Raw genomic sequence first — 20625 nt, forward strand, 5'->3', positions numbered from 1 at the left:
TCATTCAACTACAGTAATAGTAGATAAAAGCAACCATGATGAGTTAAGAACCCCCCCCCTCACTAAAAGTCCATCAAGTAATGGAAAGTGCCTTGATGAATTAAGAACTTGCATCTCTTCTCCACATTAAGACAGCACTGCATTCATCGAAGGTCCAATCAGCAGAAATAATGAGGTAATAGATAAAAACAGCCTTGATGAATTAAGAACTCGTATCTCTTTCTTCCTCCAATCCCCTGCCCCCCATAAAACAGTGTGGCATTCATTGAAAGTCCAGTCTGTAGAGATAATCTAGTAGTAATAGATGAAAACAGCCTAGATGAAATAAGAACTCCTATCTATTCCCCCATAAAACATCCAACAAAGTCCCTGTCTGCCCTATATAGTAACATGATCAATAACCAGTATTGGCAGCAGGCTCAGGAGGATACCCCAAAATATTGATTCTCTGCTGTTCCTTACAAATCAGTTACCACTTCTCATCACAATTAGGGCTAAATCAAATAATCAAACAAAGGCACTTAAAGTATTAGTACTGTTAACATGAATGATTGATAAAATTAGAGAATGTGAATTAATATAAATTTTTCTGAAGTAAAGAAGTCTATTACAATTTTAATTATTGTCGTTATTTATCAAGTGCAATCCACCACCTGTTTTTCCAAAAAGATAATTGTGTATACACTGGCAGTACAATGTACATACATATATATATATATATATATATATATATATATATATATATATATATTATATATGGGTCCCCTTCAGTAGAGCAAACTTTTAAAAGTTTGAACCTCATATGGTCGAGACCATATGATCTATGATCAAACTTTTAAAAGTTTGAAAGGACTGAGTGGAGATCCGCGTACAGCACAGAATGGGAAGATTTTCCTTTTCCGCAAAGGAGTGCAATCTCGGAGTTGGTATATTTAAGTAGCGGGGGGCAGGGGTGCAATTTCCCTTTTCCACAATGTAGTGCGATCTCGGAGTTGGTTGTCTTTTATTTATTTACAGCATTGCAATAGCTTTTATACCTCATTTTGCAAGTCATGGATAAAGTACTTACTGTTTGCAGCATGCTGCAGAGGTAAGTCTTCAAACCAACCTGTATATACATGTAACAGTGTGCTGTGTATTCAGCATGCGCCATAGTGACTGAGCATTTATTTCAGGTAAATTGGTAAGCATGGCCAGCATTGATCCCACTGTACCATAGCTCCACCCCTTCCCATTGGCCCCACCCAGTCAGCTGTCTCCTGCAGTCCCCCTTTGATTTGAAGTCACTAGCCACCACTGGTAACATCAATAACCAGTATTGGCAGCAGGCTCAGGAGTGTACCCCAAAATTTTGACTCTCTGTTGTTCCTTACAAATCAGTTACCACTTCTCATCAGAATCAGGGCTAAATCAAATAATCAAACAAAGGCACTTAAAATATTAGTACTGTTAACATGAGTGATTGATAAAATTAGAGAATGTGAATTAATATAAATTTTTTCTAAAGTAAAGAAGTCTATTACAATTTTAATTATTGTCGTTATTTATCAAGTGCAATCCACCACCTGTTTTTCCAAAAAGATAATTGTGTATAAAGCCAAACTACATTTATGTATTTGATTTGCATTACATTTTAATTTGAATCTTTAACCAGTCTATTGCACCATACCTCTTAATTGCCCAGATTTTTGCCTCCTATTTTTGGTCTGTTTCTCATAAAATGTGTTGTTTTCTGGCAAAACACCGGTGATTGAAGTCACTAAATAATGACAGTCATTTGAGTTTCAGACTTCCTGTCCTTCAGAAATACATGCTAACTCAAAACCTGTTATTCTAGCAACTTTCAAAATTTATAAGAACAATATTTAAAATCTGTCCATGTTTTTGTTCTTTGATAGATAGTCAGAAAACATCGTATATAAATTAATTTTCTTTGTATCACCCACATAAACTTACTTTGTCCAGTAAAGTTGTACATTTTTTCAAATTCTGTTTCAGCCCCAAGCCCCAGGTACAAAAAAGCAGCAGGTTCCCAGGTCATCAAGTGTAATGCTTACTGACTCAGGCTACAGTCAAAAACTGAGCTTTCAACTCCAAAGCTTCACCAAAATGCCGGTAATTAAAACAAAAGAAAGGAACTGCAAGCTCTGCATGTTGAAGCCTTCAAGTTTTGGAAAGAAATTAAATGTTTACATTAAATAACTGCCAGTGATTGATTAACCAAAACAAATAGCAGGTAGTATGCTCACTGTGAGTGCAAAAGATAAAGCCCTGTAACTGCCTTTTCTGTACCTCCCCCCTCCTCCTTCCCAGCCAATTAGAAGTCGTTGGGGTGCTGCTGGAGGCTCATCCTATACAGAAAATGTAGGGATGAGTAGATGCCCACACAAGATGATGTGAAAATGGGGAGGGAGATATCCTGTGTTCTCGGACATCCATGTAGAATGGTCTTTTTCAGTATTTTCCTACTTCCCTATAAAGGGTGAAAAAAAGAATAGATATTTATAAAAAATATATATATTTATGTATTTGGCATAAAGTGTGCCCTCTACAAGACAGCATATATGGTGCTTTCCACTTTTGCCCCACCCTTGCTATGTTACTGAGTATGCAATAATAAATATAAATAAATATAAAATTGCAGGAGGAAGGACCCAAAATTCTAACTAATCCATGCAAGTGATGAAGCTAAATCCAGTGGAGCTACAGTACCCCATTCAGAATTTTACATGCTGTCACTATTCACGAGTTTCTTCAACATGGCCCAATTCAGCACTGAATTCCAGACCCACAAGTTCATAGGTTAATACTAAGCTGTTGAGCCAGAGAACCACTAGCATCCTCCCCATAACATCCCAATCCATAGAGAGGTATTAATGTGACTGATTTATACATTGTTCCAACCCCTTTCAATGAGAACTTAAGGAGAAAAGGAGTATGTACAATTGGCCAAGAGGGTTAATGAGCTACTTTGCTTTATATCGAAGGAAGTATATTCCTTAAAAGGGGAATTATTTGGGATATATAGTCATTTCACTTGCAACTCCTATTTACATTTCAGTGAAAGTTAAAATCTCTTCAGTGGGTGTTTAGAGTGTTAGTCTTGCAGAGGTGAGGGAGACAGCACAGGACATGATCCATTAAGGTATTGTAGACCAAGCTGAAGTCACTTCTCAAGGGTCTTTAAGAAACAGAAAAGAGACAGCACTTCAAGGCAGTCTGGGTATCTCAAGGAAGGTATGCAATTGTTTGTCTTAGTGAGTAAAGGCCAAAGGGGCCATTGTATTAAAGGTCTGAAGAGAGAGAGAGAGAAAAGTAGAGATGGTATTGGAAGAAAATCCCCTGGTGATTAGTCTAGCTGGGTGAAACAGATATTTGGTGATCAAAGGATTGTTCATCTTCAGTGAAATTGTCCAAGTCCCAAATGACTGTTTCAACTTTCAAAGTGGTGTCAGCTATGTGGTAGGTGCATAGTTGCCCAGTTTTGTAAAAGGACACAGTGCTGCATTTCTTGACATTTATTTTAGGCCATGGTCCAGGCACCAGTTATTAGTGCATGCCAGTGCCTCCTAAAGAATCTGGAAATTAGATCAGGGAGTTGGACAACTCCAAGTTAAACTTGGTCAGCAAAAAATCAAAGAATATCCAGAATGAACGAAAGCACCTCCAAAAGTTATTTTTCACTCGATTTAATGTTCCACAGAGTAAAACAGCCACATACAAGATGTTTCAAACCAAATTAACGCTCTGTTGCTGCTGTTTTGGTTTTTAAACTTGGTCAGCCACAAGCCCATGATTTAAGCCTTGACTTAAGAGAAGTAAATATTAAAGAAGAGGTCCTAGGACCAATTGTATGGAACACCGCTGGTAACTAATCTTTTTGAAGAACTGTGCCTTCCATACAAATAGATTAGGTTATGTCCATTAACCAGTTTACTTATCCATCTGGTAACATAAGGTTCCAAATTTAGGTTGATTAACTTATTGATAATGCCAGAATGTGGGATGTGATCTGAGGCCTTGCCTAGGTTCCAGGCAGGCAGTATAAACCAATGTGCCGGAGTCTACTGCATCAGTGAATTGTTCAAAGAATCCTATGAGGCTCAGGAAGTGGGATCTGTCTTTAACAAACACAACTGGTTTGTATCCAGGGCTTGAAAACTGTCCTTGTCCTTTTAAGTCTGTAATGATGCATTCCATTGCTTTGCAGATAAGACTGCAGTGGCTTATAGATATTCACTTTCCTGGATGACTAGTGGATTCCCCTTGTGGAGTGGGATTACTACCACAGTTCTTCATTTCATTGGCATTAATACAATGGAGAAACTGAGGTTGGATAGGTTTAATAGTGACTCTAGCAGACAGTGTCTGGTGATGACAAAAAGGCAGCATGGCACATTATCAGAACCTATGGAGCTAGCATTTTGGCCTTGGAGAGACCATTCAGGACTTCATCAGAGGTGATCAGTGAGGATAGTGTGTGTGTACTAATAAGATGGGAAAGTTAAGGGTGATAGGGGAGTAAAGTTAGGGCTGAATTTGTCCAGTATTATGTTCGCTATGTCTTCAGGGATGTATAAGTGCTGTTATTAGATAATAACTCTGAGCATTGCTGGGCATTAAGTCTAATGTTTCTGTTGTCTTTCCATTTAGAAATTATCTCTTGTGCCCTTATAAACCTTCCTCCTTTTAGTTGCCATTCATGTCCTCTCTCAATATTTTATTGTTAGATTTACTTCACATTCTATAAAGTACCTTTGCATCCATGTTACATGACACTCCTGCCTCTTTTATCTAGCATGTCCATAACCATTGTTCGCTGCCTTTTTATTACTTAAATTATTAATTTTCTCTAGGATTTCTGTGATCCTTCAGGGACACAGTTTACTGATTTAATATGTCTCTCCTGTGTTGTATCCTGCAAAGTTAAAAGCACTCTAACTGGGGTATTACTGGAGCATTTTATAAGGAAAACCACAGCATTTGTAAATGCCATAACATTCACCATACAGCTCAGCACATTTTTATTATGCATTGTGTGGAGTAATTAAGATTAAAGATTTTTTTCATTAGTTATTTTTGTCTCTATATTCTATTGCCCCTAAAAGGGTCCTTTGTGTAAATCTATCTCCTTGTCTACCAAAAAGATTTTGAATCCCCCACCCCCAGTTTGTAATCCTTCTTTGTATTCTTCCCACTGATAAGTATCACCTTATTCTTCTTTTTTCACTGAATCTCATTTATGTTCCTTTTCCTATCATCTTATAGAACTGCTCCTATATCAGTTAAATGTGCTTCAGTTTCTGCATCATTTACATTTATTTTGTGTCTCAGCCTGCTTGATGACAATTAATGTTAAACAGTACTAGAGTCGCAGTCAAATATTGTGGTACCTCAGTAATAAATAACCTCAAAGATCCTTAAAGTCTTCTCTTATTAATACTCTCTGTACCTCCAATTCAGTACCCATTTGACAATACATGGTCTGCAAGGCTATGGAACGTGTCATCATGGAACTTATAAACAATGACATTGTTAATCTGCAAACTCTGGACCCCACCCAGTTCGGGTTTGTAAAAGGCAGATCATGTCTTCTAAACCTGATAGACTTGTTTGAACCGGTCACCAAAGCCGTAGATGAGGGTAAGGTGGTTCACACAGCCTATCTTGATCTCGCCAAGGCTTTTGACACCATCCCCCACTCTGGAATTATAGATAAACTCACTAAACTAGGTATAAATCCCAATGTCACAAGATGGGTTGCCAGCTGGCTCACTGACAGAACCCACACTGTGAAAGTAGCAGACTCCAAATCCAACTTCAGACCAGTGACAAGTGGAGTCCCACAGGGTTCAGGCCTGGGTCCTCTTCTGTTTGGTATCTACTTCTCTGAAGTACAGGCTAACACAGAAGGTCTTTGGCTAATGAAGTTCGCAGATGACTGCAAACTAGGAGCCATAATCAAAACTCCTAATGATGTGGACATCCTACAAAAGGGCCTCACTGAGATAGATACCTGGTGTCAAAGCCATGGCCTCAAGCTCAATGCCAAAAAGTGCATTGTCATCCCCTTTGGTAAAAACTCTGTACCCATGAACTACCACATAGGTGGTAGTCTACTTAACACTGAAAGTCTGATAAGAGACCTTGGGACACAGGTGGACAGTAGTCTCTCCTTTAATATTCACATTGCCACAGTAGTCAGGAAATCTTTCTATGTGGCACACCTTATCACAAAAGGTTTCTCATCCAGGAAAAAAGAGGTTACTCTACTCGTCACTCATTAGACCCATTATAGAGTACAATGCCCCTTTTGCTATGTACCTCACAAGACATCTACAACAACTGGAAAGGCCAAAGAAATACCTCACAAATAGGATTACTGGCCTCAAACAGATGCCCTATGCAGACCGTCTCTGAAAACTCCAGCTTTACTCTGTCACATATTGCCTACTCAGAGGCGATCTCTGCCTAACATACAAAGCTATGTTGGAGCTGTTGGACATGCTCCACTTAAAGAAATCCCAATCCTGACAAGCTACACACTCTAGGGACCTAAACCTTGTCACCACAATAAACAGAACATGCTGGAGGGATAGAGTCCTGTGAGAGACTTCCCATACTCTGGAACAAACTACCTATCTGTATCAAACAAAGCTCCTCTGTAGCACTCTTCAAGAAAAATCTTGATGATTAGATGGGAGCTAGGAAATTTACTCCGGGGTCGCAGTCAACAAAGCATATCTTTCAATGTTCTGTGGCTCTGCTCGACAGGGGCACAGGAAAATAATTTTCTTGGGTGGCGAAAGCCAGGGTACTGTTTGGCTAGGCTTATACAGGCCCTAGGCCCAATAGCCTAGTACCAACCTATGAACCCAACTGCCGCATCTTTTAGCATGCTGCTCCATTTCTCATAAGATATGACTCACAATCTTTAAATAAAAATTTAATAAATGATATTCAGCATTTTTTTTCTGTTTAAGTTTCAGTATAACTCATCCACAAAACTTGACAAATGGTTTACATGTGAAGCCATGCAGCTACTAACATCACAGGCTATTTGTATTTTTTTCATCTTCCCTACCTGACTTGGCAGTAATTATATACGGCAGTCCTGGGATCCCCTTTGTTTTCATCAGCTTCTTGTCTGCATTTTAAGAAAATGATTGCTTCTCAAAAGTTCTCAAGGCCAGTATCATTGCAGCTGAGTATGGGACTGTTAATACCGTCCAGGGGAGTCCGACAATAGAAGTAATCATTAGAACTTTGTTCAAGCTGATTTTTTCCAAGCAGTGCTTTGGTAAAATGAGGTAGGCACATATAGCAGCAATCAAAATGCTGACCACAGGAACAGGGTAAGAATAAGCCCACCTGAAAAGGTTGTAAGCTAGATGATCTGAGTAGTATTGCAAATGTGTTTTCCATATTTACTCATTTAACTGTCCATATAATGTATTTATTTATGTAGACTTACACCAGTGGCACTTTTATCCAGCTATGACTTTATTACATGAAGAGTCAAAGGAAAATTAATTTGCAATAGGTACAGATAACAGAGTTAACTTATGATAATGTATTGCAGAATAATCATATGATGCTATATTGGACTTGACATCTGACTACATTGGAGCAAACAGAATAGAGAGAGGGAGGGATAGGTACAATGTCTTTAAAGTGAATATATATCCATGTAGCTATCTGCAAGGATGAAGGATATATCATTTTCTTGATTAATTTGGCTTGAGATTAATTCATTTGTTTGCGCAGCTGCATACAGTATTTAATGAGATGGTGGTAAACAAGCATGGATGTAAGTTGCCAGACTATTGGTAGGAACCTCATTCGGTAGAATGTACCATACTTTCGGCACTGAAAATCAGAATACCTTTATAAACTACTCTAAGTATTAGGCTAGAGGGGGTAAACCAGATGGATTGTTATATCTAGAAGCTGCAGATAAAGCTTAATGCTTGAAAAGGGGAACCAAGGGAGGGGCAGTGCTTCAGATGAAAAAACTTGTAAATGAATCCTCAGGAGGTTATAATGATTATGTATAAACATCTTTATTAAATCGCATCTAAGTTGCTGCCTCACAGCAAGAGGTTCTCCGGTTCAATTATCGGCTGGTTTGCCTTCTGTGCGGAGTCTGCATGTCCTCCCTGTGGTCACGTGGGTTTCCTCCGGGTGCTCCGGTTTCCTCCCACATCCCAAAGACAATGCTGTAGGTGGATTGGACACTTTAAATTGGCCGTAGGTGTGAGAGTGTGTGTGTGTGTGTGTGTGTGTGTGTGTGTGTGTGTGTGTGTGTGTGTGTGTGTGTGTGTGTGTGTGCGTGTGCGTGTGCGTGTGCGTGTGTGTGTGTGTGTCTGTGTGTGTGTCTGTGTCTTCTGTGGAAGGTTGGGTGCCGGGCTGGCAACTCGACACTGTAAAACTCCACTGCCAATCATGAGCGGACAGGTGATCCGCTGTGGCGACCCCTGACCAGGAAAAAGCCGAAAGAAGAAGATTAAATCTCATCTAAAACAGTGACATGAATACACACGCATTTATATAAAAGAAAACAAACCATTGTAATTATTTTCTTCGCAGTTAGCATTCACTCTAACATTACACAAATCTTCTTTGTGAATATTATTCTGCATGCATTGTTCCCACAGATTCCATTTACTTCCATATAATTTGCTCTTTCCTTTCTCTAAGGATCCTACCTCCAGTTCTTTTATCTCCTTTTAGATTTTGGTTTCTATTTTCTAGTAACTTTTTTTTGGCAGCTAATACCATTAAACATAGTAAGGAGGATCCAATGATGCTGCCTGGAGTTTGCCTACATATTTTAATTATAGTACTACAAGAAATGGTTTAACATTTCCGTCTCATTCAAGCAGACTTCTTCAAAAACATTCTTGTTACATCATGTCACATAAATTAATACAAACATTGTCACGTGATTTCCACCAACAGTAAAAAATATAAAAATATATATTCATTCAAACAAGAAAAAAATTAAACACTCTCATAAAATACATAATCTAACATTAATCTCCTCCTGAGAATAAAGTCCACCAACAAAGCATATCTTTCAAGGTTAACTTTCCTACTCACACTCATACTGCTCCATTGGATGATGGGTACATTACCCATGGAAGCAAAGTACAGTTCAGTAGTTTATCATAATATCCACAACTACTGAGAAATATCCACTCCTTTCTTATTAAAAGACTACTGAGTTAAGTTGACTTTCTTATGCAGAAAGCAATTGTAGTACTACAACTACTGCAAAACAACCACAGTCCTCACAACCTAGTTCAAGAAATCACTCTGAACATTAAGTTTATTTCCTTATGTAAATTATGGTGGTTGTAGACCAACAGTTAAACCCTGACCCCCATAATATGCCTGGTAATACAACCCTCTTTAATCAGGCCCACTATCTCACAAATACGTAGCCATTGCTATCCAGAAAAAAGGATCTGATAATTGACTAATTGAACATTGCTAGTATCATTAACAAATGGAAATCACTTGAAGCCTGAATACTTAGAGGAAAAAACACACATTGTACATGTGACGCCCCTGCACTGGCCCAGTAATCAAGGAGCCTCAGTCCTCACCACTGGCAACAGCTAGGGGACGTACACACTGGAAGGATGACAAGTGCACACACAGTAAAGTGCAATTTCCCGTAAGAGCACACAGAGATCACAATCTGGGGCTGATTTCTCCCTCTCTCTCCAGATCCCCAATAAGACTCCTCACTGGCACAGCTATAGAGATGAGTCCTCCAGGTTTCCAAGCCAAGTCCTCCCAACACTCTCTTTGTCCAATCAGTGCTTCGTATCCCTGCCCGAGTAGCTGACACACACACAATCACACACACACACACACACACACACACACACACACACACACACACACACCTTGGAAAAGCTGGCACAGGTGTACTAGCTATGCCCCCTTCTGCCCAGACTATAAGGTAGTTTCCACTGCCACCACCCACTACTTATCAGCTGCACTAAGGCCCTTAACAAAGGGTGTCCAGTCCTACTGTGTAATGTTACTAATAATCCAAATGGTAATCTGACCAAGACTTGCAAGGATTTTTAGGAGTGGCCTGTACAGTGTCACCAAATACATATGCAAGTACCCTAAGAGCTTAAATATGCCTCACAAATAGCCACAATTATAGGTTTAAATATATTTAATAACAAATACTCAATACTCAGTAACTCAACACAGTAACTTCAGAGTTCAACATCACAGGAAACCACAAAACCATAAAAATTCTGGTCAGGCATTAATAGACTCTTCCACCCTGGTCATTCAGTCACACCCGTCCCTTTAAGCTCTGATCATAATAACCCTACTCAAATAGCCAATACCTTTAACACTTTTTTCACAGAGACTATTCAATCTCTTGCTAATCAGCTATCCCCTGATACATCATCATCAACCACCTCCATCACTAATGCACCCCCTTCATTTCACTTTCAACCTGTTCCTACATCCCTTGTCTGTACCCTTTTACATAAGCTTAAACCTGCCACCCTCTCTGCAGACCTATTACCTGCAGAATACCTGCAAAAGCCATAGCCTTCCCAGTTTCCATCCTAATTAATAGAACTATTATAGAAGGAACTATCCCATTACTCTGGAAAATTTCTCACACTATCCCCTTGCATAAGTGAGGCAACTCCAACGAATTATCAAATGATAGACCTACAGCCATATTATCACCACTGGTAAAGATCATGGAGAAATACATTTATAAGCAGCTGTTAAACCACCTAATAGAAAACAATTTACTAGCAAACTGCCAACATGGTTTTAGACCATTTCATAGCACCACCTGTGCTCTTTTATCTTTCACAGACTGTATTAATAAGTATCGCAACAAAGACACGTTATCCTCCGCCCTCTTTATTGATCTTTCAAAAGACTTGATATGGTTAACCACCACTTACTCATTAATATACTCAAAAACTTGTCTCTATACACACTGGCTAGTCAGTGGTTTCAATCATACTTAGACAACAGGCAGCAGGCTGTCCTATGGGAGAACAAATTATCTTCCCACCTACCAACTGCCCTTGGGTCCCTCAAGGCTCCATATTAGGCCCTCTCCTATTCTCTATTTTTATAAATGACCTAAACTCTGTTATACCTCAAGCTACTTGCATCCAATATGTGGATGATTCCATGCTAATATGCTGTGCCACCTCGCCATCGGACCTACAGTCCATAACCCAAAATGTGTTTAACACAGTCGAGAAATGGCTTCTACATCGATGCCTCTTTCTGAATCCCAAAAAAACAAAACTGTTACTATTCACTCCCACACGTAGGGCCTCCCCACTTAATTTTACTGTCACTTCAAGCAATGGCACTATTATATCTCCTGATTGTACTACTAAACTTCTTGGGGTTCTAACTGACAACAACCTTACCTTTGATTCCCATATTAGTAGTACTATAAAAACAGTCAACAAAAACTAGGATCCCTATATAGGATTAAATCCTTTTTGTCACCACTAGCCAGGACCACCATTGCCCGTACCCACTTAATCTCTACCCTTCTCTATGCCTTGCCTATATATACGAAACTATGTAAAAACAACATCAACAAGCTAGCAATCTCCTAAAATGATATTGCCAGATTTGCAACTGGATCTGCCTTCAGAGTCCATCATTGTGATAATATTAAACAGCTAGGATGGCTAGAACTGCCAAATATAATACTATTTAATCAATTAACAGTTGCCCACAAGATCCTGTACCAACCTACTAACACACCAATACTTACTAACCTAATCACCCTTACAACAACCTCAAGACCCTACGCTCATCAAATAAACTACTTGTACAAATAGGTAAAGCTAACAACTTGTCTTGTGACTCCTTGTTCGCCAATACAGTTGGAAAAACCTGGAACTCCCTCCCAAAAGACCTAACCACCATTACCTCTACAGCATTATTTAAAACCAAATTGGTGGCTATGCCCTAGTTCTAACCCTGATTAACTACCCCTAATTTCTCAAAGCATTTATTGCCATTACTGCACAAACTAGTTACTTTTCTGTTAACTAGTAAGAGAGTGTATAACCTACCTACTTTTTTTTCTGTCAACTACAATGAAAGTATTCTCTTATACTAAATTTTTAGCAAAATATTTGCATGGCTAACCATAGCTAAAATACACCATGATTCTGTTCACAGAAATGCAACAAAATGTAATGAATGGTATGATTATCTATACATTTAGCTGTATTTGTAAATGTCTCATATTATAAATGATAGTGTGTTTTTTGTTTGTTGGAGCTTTTCTCCCCGGGCCTCCACTGAAAATGGACATATACCCAATATAGACCCAATATACACAACCCAAATGACACATAGCCCGCAGACTCAGTGTGCCACTCAACCACAGCCAATAAGGCAAAACAACATACCCAACACACTAGTCATAGGTGTCTCTATAGTCAGGCACACTAATGTCCCACTCACCAGGCTAAACAAGGAGAAGGTTACTGTCAGCTGCCTGTCGGGTGCCAGGATCCACCACATAACCCACGCACTCAGGTCACTCAACAAGTACAAATATGACTCTGTCATTGTCCATGTTGGTGTGAATGACCTGAGATGTACCTCCCTGGACTACATGAAAAGAGACATGGAAGAGCTCTCTGATCTTGTAGCCCAGTTCCACACCTGAAGTCAATGCCTCATTGGTTCAATCCGACCATCAGCTAATTACCCTAGATATCCACATCCTGCCCCCACCCCCAATTAAGGACACCATGATAAAAAATTTCTCCAAAGCCAACTTCATGCTTCTTAAGACAGAAGTGGTGAACTTCATGACACCCATGCAGATAAACAATAGAGTTATGACTACTGAATCCTACACAATTTCACTTTATAAGTACTTACATGAGTGCATGGATCGTGCTATCCCAAACAGAACCAAGATGCTATCCTCCAAAAAAAGGAAGCCAATATGGTGGTCCCCTGCTGTAAACAAAACTGTACAACAGAAGGAAGAAACTGTTGCAAAAGAGAGTAAAATCCCATGAGTGGAGGAGCTCCCTGGTCAGCCTCAGTAAGAAGCTGCGATCCCTGATAAAATCCTCCAAAGCTAGTTACGAAAACAAAATCTCCACTGATTCTAAAGACAACCACAAAGCATTCTATAGCTATGTCAAGAATCTCAATGGCAACACTCAGATCTGCTCTGAGTTACAGCACAATGGTACTAAATATACTGACCCAACTGATATGTAACTACCGCCCCATAAGCTTAACCAGCCTGGTCTGCAAAGCTATGGAAAGAATCATTATGGAACTAATAAACAGAGACATTGGGGACTTACAGACACTTGATCCCACCCAGTTCGGCTTTGTAAAAGGCAGATCCTGCCTTTTAAACCTGGTTGACTTTTTCGAAACAGTCACTAGAGCCATTGACGAGGGCAAAGCAGTCCATACAGCCTACCTGGACTTGGCTAAAGCTTTCGACACAATACCCCACTCTGGCATCATAGACAAGCTCAACAGCTTAAATGTAAATCCATATGTCACAAGATGGGTGGCAAACTGGCTAAAGGATAGAACCCATAAAGTCAAAATCACTGGAGCCATGTCAGACTCAAAGCCAGTGACAAGTGGTGTCCCACAGGGCTCTGTCCTGGGACCCCTTGTTCGGCATTTATTTCTCCGATGTGAAAGCAAACATGGGAGGGTTGTGGCTGACAAAGTTCGCAGATGACTGCAAACTAGGCGCCATAGTCGATACACCAGCTGACACACACATCCTACATAAAGGCCTCACTGAAACGGACAACTGGTGCCGGAGTCATGGCCTTAAACTAAATGCCAAAAAATGTATAGTCATCCCCTTTGGGAAAAACAAAGTGCCCACAAATTATCACATAGGCGGTAACCCACTGAGTACGGAAAAAGTAATCAGAGACCTGGGGACCCAAGTCGATAGTGACCTCTCATTTGACACCCACGTTGCCAAAGTGGTTAGAAAGACTTTCTACCTTGCCCACCTTGTCGTGAAGGGATTCACATCCAAATCAAAGGAGGTCATTGTGTCCCTGTACTCCTCCCTTATCAGTCCCATGATTGAGTACAATGCCCCATTTGGTATGTACCTCACCCGGCACTTACAACAGCTAGAGAGACCCCAAAAGTATCTCACCAAGAGGATCAAGGGTCTCCAACATATGTCAAATGCTGCCAGACTAAAGAAACTCCAACTCTATTCAGTAGCATACCGCCTACTCAGAGGTGATCTGTGCCTGATGTACAAGGCCATGTCCAATCAGGAATTGATGGACATGCTCCACCTCAAAAAATCCAAATCCATCAGAACCACGAGAGCTAAAGATTTGAACCTCAGCACAAATATGAATAGGACATGCTGGAGGGACAGATTCATAACTCAGAGGCTTCCCATACTCTGGAACAGAATCCTAGTTCATGTTAGGCAGAGCCCCTCACTGACTCTCTTCAAGAGAAATCTTGACGAGTGGATGGGAGATCGTAGGTTTACCCCAGGGGTCATCTCTGTGTCACTACTAGACAGAGGCACAGTAAACTAATTCTATTATGTAAGGGGGTCTTCACTGTGTCACTACTAGACAGAGGCACAGTATTCTAAATCTATTCTGTACACTTTTGTACCATTACATGGGGTGGCGAAAGCCACATCACTATGGCTAGGCTTATAAATGCCCCAGGGCAGATAGCCTAGTACCAAACTATGAAACTATGATATTGCCAACATCCTGGCAGATAGGTTCAGTGCTAACTTTACCCCTCTCTCACCCCCTAAAGAGCCCATCTCTATACCGGAAGAATGCAGAGTTCCTGTAATTACGGTTGCACAAGTAAAAACCACACTCTCCAAAGCCAAGAACACAGCATCCATGGGACCAGACAACATCCCAGGCTGTGTTCTTTACAAACTACAGAACGAACTGGCACCCCACCTAAGTACCATGTTCAGTCATAGCCTCACCTCAGGCTTTGTGCCTGCTGAATGGCGCACAGCGACGGTTATCCCACTACACAAGGGGGGAGCCACCACATACTCCGGGAACTAGCGCCCCATTAGCCTGATGAGCCTGGTTTGCAAGGCCATGGAACGTATCATCATGGAACTTATAAACAAAGACATTGGTAATCTCCAAACTCTGGACCCCACCCAGTTCGGTTTTGTAAAAGGCAGATCATGTCTCCTAAACCTGATAGACTTCTTTGAAGCAGTCACCAAAGCCGTAGACAAGGGTAAGGTGGTTCACACAACCAATCTTGATCTTGCCAAGGCTTTCGACACCATTCCCCACTCTGGAATTATAGATAAACTCACTAAACTAGGTATAAATTCCTATGTCACAAGATGGTTTGCCAACTGACTGACTGACAGAACCCACACTGTGAAAGTAGCAGACTCCAAATCCGACTTCAGACGAGTGACAAGTGGAGTACCACAGGGTTCAGTCCTGGGTCCTCTCCTGTTTGGTATCTACATCTCTGAAGTACAGGCTAACACAAGAAGGTCTTTGGCTAATGAGGTTTGCAGGTGACTGCAAACTAGGAGCCATAATCAAAACTCCTAACGATGTGGACATCCTACAAAAGGGCCTCACTGAGACAGATGCCTGGTGTCAAAGCCATGGCCTCAAGCTCAGTGTCAAAAAGTGCGTTGTCATCCCCTTTGGTAAAAACTCTGTACCCATGAACTACAACATAGGCGGTAGTATACTTAACACCGAAAGTGTGATGAGACCTTGGGACACAGGTGGACAGTAGTCTCTCCTTTGATAATCACATCGCCACAGTGGTCAGGAAATCCTTCTACATGGCACACCTCATTACAAAAGGTTTCTCATCCAGAAAAAAAGAGGTCATTGTTCCCCTCTACTCATCACTCATTAGACCCATAATAGAGTACAGCACCCCTTTTGGTATGTACCTCACAAGACATCTACAACAACTGGAAAGGCCGCAGAAATACCTCACAAAGAGGATTACAGGCCTCAAACAGATGCCCTATGCAGACCGTCTCAAAAAACTCCAGCTTTACTCCGTTGCATATTGCCTACTCAGAGGTGATCTCTGCCTAACATACAAAGCTATGTCAAGCCCAGAGCTGTTGGACATGCTCCACTTAAAGAAATTCCAATCCCTCCGAGCTACATGCGCTAGGGACCTAAACCTTGTCACCACAATAAATAGAACATACCGGAGGGATAGATTCCTGTCCCAGAGACTTCCCATACTCTGGAATAAACTACCTATCTATATTAAACAAAGCTCCTCATTGGCACTCTTCAAGAAAAATTTTGATGATTGGATGGGAAATAGGAAATTCACCCCTGGGATCACCTCTGTGGTTCTGCTCGACAGTGGCACACAAACATCATTTTCTTGGGTGGCAAAAGCCTGGGTACCTTTTTGGCTAGGCTTGTATAGGCCCCAGGGCCGATAGCCTAGTACCTAACTATGAACCTATATCCAGTTGGACTAGCCCGGTCAACAAATGTAAAATAAATAAATAAAACAACATTACAGGACAGTGTCAGATAAATAGAGAAAACATCTAAAGTAATCTTTACTATATTCCTATCTATATCTAAAAGGGATATTTATGCCCTAAATCTTACTTACAGCAAGGCAAGTGCAGATGGTGATGATGATGAGTGGATGTTCTTGATAGGTCCAAGACAACATACAAAATGCCCATTCTCTCTTTGAGAGAGTTCTTAAATTTTTAAATATCAAATATTACTGCTGGGTTAGCTTGGATGACATCACATTTTGTCACCTGACAAGTTCCCAAGCTAAATGCCCCATTGTAGCATTTGACATCTCCTTGTGAAAAATACATAGCCTTCCAATGTTTGCAGTTGCTAAAAGACATAAAACAGTAAAACACTTACAAGACAATGCAAACAGGCACCCTATTTCTAGACATCCTGTCTCCTTGCTGCATTGAAACTAACTTTTATAATGCCATCAGAAAACAATGTAGTTTCAACTTATTTTCTTGACGTTTTTAAAGCATACATTTGCACAAGTTTATAGTTTATATACATTTTTGTTCTTTTCCAGTAGGGTACACTGTGTACACATCCTTGAAGCTCAGTACTATACAAACCCTGTTCAACACACACTTCTGTACCAGTAGTTTAATATATACACAAATTATAGTTCTAATGCATACACACAAATTATAGTTCTAATGCATTTGGTAACACAAGAAATTGCATCATGCTGGTATTCACAACTGACATGTAACTATTTACAAAATTCCAGATAGCTGGGCTGGCATTGTCTCCTTTTGTTACATTTCTATATAAATCATATAAGTATTCTCAAATTACATATAATTATTTACAAAATTCCAGCTAGCTGGGCTGGCAGTATTTCCCTTGTGTCACAGTACACATTACTGAAACTTGGCTTAAGGATGACTTTTGTCATTCTCAGTATAATCACTAACATTGCACACTGTTCAGTATCAGCAGTTCAGGCACGAGGTACAGTAGAGGTGCTGGTCTTTCAGTTAACAATGCTTTCACTGATATTCACACCATAAAATCCTCATCTCAGTCTTAGCAGATCTGGCTGTTGGTAGGCATAACCATTTTCATTAGGGTGGCACAGTGGCACAGCAGATAGAGTTGTCACCTACCAGCAAGAGGTTAACCAATTTGATTCTCAGCTGGGCTGTCCTCTGTGCTGAGTATGCATGTTCTCCCTGTGTTCACATGTTTCATCCCACATTCCAAAGACATGCAATAGGTGGAGTGGACACACTAAATTGGCCATATGTGTGACTGTGCATGTGAGTGTATGGTATGGAAGAACAATCGTGGCAAGGCTGGCCACCTGATGGTGTGAACCTTGACTCCAGATGATTGTCACTGTTGCTGTGACACCCTGACCCCATGTGTAAAAATGGGAATAGGGGTTGTGGATGGATGGATATAGATGCTCACTGTCATCCATACCAGAAGTCATCAGATCATAGGAAGTTACTAGGCTAATGGCCTCTGGGGCCATTACAAACCTAGACAAGTTCTTACTCTTATTTCGACTATCAGCGCTTATTACCCCTGTCCAAGTGGGACAAAGGTGGAACCCCTGGGGTGAATTTACAGTCACCCATACAACCGTCCAGATTGCGTTTGAAGAGGGCCAAAATGGTACTCTGACATGAAGTTGGTGTCTGTTCCAAAGATGTGGTAACTTCTGGGAGACAAATCTGTCCCTCCAGCAGGTTTTGTTAAAGTCAAATACCAGGACAAGGTCTTTAGAGTGAGTAACCCATGTACCATTTGACTTATGAATATGCAGCATTTCCAATAAACCAGGGTCAGAGATTGTTTTTATGCAAGACAGAGATCACCTCTGAGTAGTCTGTATGAAACAGAATAAAGTGACAGTGATTTTAGACGATCCCCATAGGACAGATACTGAAGACCTTGATTTTTTCTTGTGAGGAACCTTTGTGGTTTCCCCAATTGCTATGGGTGCTTGGAAAGGTACATACCAAAAGGGGAATTGAACTCAATTATTGGCCTGATGAGGAAAGAGTATAGGGAGGTTAAAACTTCTTTTTTCTGGACCCAATGTTCTTACTTATGAGATGAGCAACATAGAATGCCCTTCTTAGGACTGTGAAGACATGGTGGTCAAAGCTAAGGTTGCAAGCTACCTGTGTGCCCAGGTCTCCCACCACTGAGTGCGTACATAAGGTGTTGATATTAATGTGATAGTTAGCAGGAACATCGCTTTTACTGAAAGGAATGATAATACATTTTTTTGCATTGAGTTTAAGGTGATGATTTTGGCACCAATCATTTGTTTGTGTAAGATCCTCTTGTAGGATGTTGACTTCAGTTGGAGATTCTGTGACTGCTCCCAGTTTGCAGTCATCAGCAAACTTTGTCAGCCACAGACCTTTATTTTTTGCTTGTACTTCGGTGAAATAGATTCCAAACAGTAGAGTTCCCAGGACTGATCCCTGTGGAACACCACTGATTAACAGGTCTGCTGTTGGAGGTGGATTCCCCTATTTTGACTGTACGAGTTCTATCAGTGAACCAGTTAGTGAGCCATCTAATGGTATAATGGTTGATGCCTAGTTGGGTGAGTTTGTCAATGATGGGAGATCAGCAAAAAATTTTCTCATCTACAAAACTGAACATAGCCTTCCATTACTAACTTTTAATTCTGTTTGAATACTCAAAAAAATTCAGACTGCTGAAAACTAAATATGCTGATTTGTTTTGCTCTCAGACTCCTTAACCCATCTAAAATGTTTATGGGCTGCCTGTAAAACGTATAACATAGCTACAGTACAACCCAGCTCATAGTTTTTCATAGCATCATAAGAAGTTACTAGGCTGTTGGCCTTGAGGCCCTTATAAACCTAGCCAATAGTTTAGCCCATGTTTAGACAAATCAGCACATGATGCCCCTGTCCAGCAGGGACACGGGTGTAATCCCAGGGGTGTATTTTCTATTTCCCATCCAGTTATCCAGGTTGCAATTAAAAAGGGATAAAGAGGTACTCTGCTTGATGTGGAGAAGGAGTCTATCCCACACATGGGGGAGTCGCTGAGACACAAATATGTCCCACCAACAAGTCCTATTGATGCCACAGACCAGACTGAGGCAGCACGTGCAGGTTACTCAAGTGGAGTTTGACTAGCGAATATGCAGCAGTCCCATCAAGGCGGGGTCTGAGATCGCCTGGTATGCCATACAGACTTCACCTCTGAGGAGTCTGTATGAAACAGAGTTGAGGGATAGGTCTTTTAGTCTAGCAGTGTATGGAAGATTTTTGAGGCCCTGGATTCTCCTGGTGAGAAACCTCTGTGGTCTCTCCAGCTGCTGCATGTGCTTTTCAAGGTACATGCTGAACTGGGCACTGTACTCAATAATGGACCTTATAAGGGAAGAATACAGGGATGTTATGACCTCCTTGTTCATGGATGAGATACCCTTACTTATGAGGTGGGCAATATAGAAAGCTTTCCATACAGTGGAAGCACCATGGTGATCAAAATTCAGGTTGCTATCAGTCTGGGTCCACAAATCCCTCACGACTGATTACGTGCTTAGGATGTTATTAATGTGATAATTTGTGGGGAAGTCACTCTCCCCAAAGGGGATGATGATGCATTTTTTTGGTATTCAGCTTGAGGCCATGTTTCTGGCACCAGTCATTTGTTTGGGTGAGACCTTCATGGAGGATGCCCACATCACTAGGGGAATTGATGACAGCACCCAGCTTGCAGTCATCTGCAAACTTGGTGAGACATAGCCAATTGGTTTTGGCGTGCACCTCAGAAAAATATATCCCAAATAACAGAGGCACCAAGACCAATCCTTTGGCTACGCCACTCATTACGAGTCTACAACTTGAGGTGGCTTCCCCTATTTTGACTAGGTAGGTTCTATCAGTGAGCCAGTCAGCTACCCATCTGGTAACATATGGATTGATGCCTAGTTAAGAGAGTTTATCTATTATGCCATTGTTGGGAATAGTGTCGAAGACTTTGGCCAGGTCATGGTAGGTGTTGTGCACCATCTTTCCCTCATCCATGG

This window comes from Protopterus annectens, chromosome 16.part0, assembly GCF_019279795.1.
Source record: "Protopterus annectens isolate FY-2018-M chromosome 16.part0, PAN1.0, whole genome shotgun sequence".
Classification (NCBI taxonomy): domain Eukaryota; kingdom Metazoa; phylum Chordata; order Ceratodontiformes; family Protopteridae; genus Protopterus; species Protopterus annectens.